Below are 2,062 nucleotides of genomic sequence, written 5' to 3' on the forward strand. Positions count from 1 at the left end.
TAGGGGATTGGAGGACAGGGAAGACTGGTACAATAAAGAGAAAGAATTAGCATAAAGCTACACTGATTAATATAGTGTGATCTTGGCACAAGGCATACAACAGACTGATGAGAGAGAATTGAAGTGCAGAAGCAGATCCAAGTGTATTTGGAAACCGATGTATGCCAGAGATGATTCTACATATCACTTGGCAAAGATGAGCTGTTTGATAAATAGTATACCTGTGATGAGAAACATGATGCAGATTTTTATTACTGCCATATACAATCACTCATTCCAGACTATCAATGTTATAATTGTGAAAGTCAAAGATTTAAAATCTTTATAAGAAAATATGACAGAATATCTCTATGATCTTAGAGAAGGAAAGGATTTAATCAAAGAATAAAAGTATAAAACATTATATTTAAATTATATATATTTCAATTTATTTTATTTTTATATATTTGGTACAGGATCTTGCTATACAGCTTTGACTCCTAGTGATCTTTCTATCTCAGCCTCCCCAGTGCTGAGATTACAGGAGTGAGTCATCATGCCCAGACTCAGTGGCTGGCTCAACGCACCCAGGGATGGGGCCCATGTGGCATGTGATGCTGGGCATCGAATCCTGGTCCCTGTGCTTTCCTAAGCAGGTGCCTAGTTCACTAAGCTCTCTCGCTGGCCCCTGAACTATCTTGCTGGCCCTAAATTATATGAATCTAACAATGAAACAAGGCTATCTGTTCATCAAAAGATACCTAATAGAGATGAAACAATAAGTGATACATTGGAAAAGTTTTTTTTTTTTGCACATACTGGTATTTGTTAATATCCATAATAAGGAGATCATGTATATTATTCTGTAAGAGAATGTAAATGATCTCAATGAAAAATGGGAAAAAATTATATAAACATTTCACAGAAAAGTAAATAAATACATGTAAAAATATAATCATATGTATATTTATCAACAGATAAAACTAAAATGTTTAAAGCTTTCTCTCCTTCTTTGTAAATAAATTTGTTTCAAAAGTTTTCTACACCATCCTTTTATTCTTCTTCATTAGCCATTGCTATACTTTTTGTCCACTGCATGGTATGACAAGCTGGTAGATGAGATGTAGTTTAAGTCTCTGGTGGGTTTTCTTCCTTTTGTGGGTCATGGTGCTGTTTTAGACACTATTTGGGTCAGCTTCCTAATTGTTGGCTTTATCTCATTTGAATGAGTCATGCTTTTCAGTTGGATGGAAAACAAAAGAAGAAACTGATCAGTTTCCTTTCTTTAAAAAAATCATTAAGTTTAATTGCACATCTTGAACTATTTGGGTTTTAAACTAAGAAAAGTGAATTAGGTTAGTTTGAGCTGAATCTATTGATTCACATCTCTGACTTTTGCTACAACATTTTATTATTATTCCAGGAAACTAGTTTCCTGTGCTAACATTTGCCATTTTCTATATGGGAATGATCAGTTTATCCCCCATCCCCAATACTTGAAATCTTTACTTAAACCTAATACCACAGAAATCACTTACCTTTCATTATTGCAGATAAAAATTCTGACTTAATAATGAGAAGAAATAAAAGTTTTATATTTGGTCAAAGAATGAAAACTCAATGCAGAACTGTTCTTATTATTGAAAGCCCCTGAAATAGAGGAAATCCTTTCCTCCCCAAAAGATGCATTAGCTCTAGAAAATTCAGATATATTTTGTCACCTACATGGTCAAGTGGTACACTCCCAATGTTAGTTATATTGAAGGAGAATGCAATTAGGTAACTGAGAAGCTCAAGTTAAATAAAAAAAAAAAAACTTGCAATATAAGACAAAGGCTAGTTTCTTTTAATGTCATGTGATATGTCATTCACAAATTCTACATTCTGTTTTTTTATTTACCATTCTTTAATTTTTCAACATGTTTATTGAGTTCTAATGACAAATTAAGTCTCTTCTGAGTATTTGATATGCATGAGTGAACAAATGAATGAAAATCCCTGTCTTTAAAGAGCTTGCTGTCTAAAGGAGAAATACTGACAATAAGCAATAAGTATATTTAATAAATGAATTAAATGGAATTAT

The 2,062-nt window shown here is 32.5% G+C and overlaps 1 pseudogene; it reads right to left on the bottom strand.

Annotated features, from left to right (window-relative positions):
* Positions 1–1,524, bottom strand: part of LOC105742453 — a 3,938-nt pseudogene extending 2,414 nt beyond the window's left edge.
* Between the last annotated feature and the right edge of the window lie 538 nt (positions 1,525–2,062).

The sequence above is a fragment of the Octodon degus genome, unplaced genomic scaffold (genome assembly GCF_000260255.1).
Source record: "Octodon degus isolate 3935 unplaced genomic scaffold, OctDeg1.0 scaffold00053, whole genome shotgun sequence".
NCBI lineage: Eukaryota > Metazoa > Chordata > Mammalia > Rodentia > Octodontidae > Octodon > Octodon degus.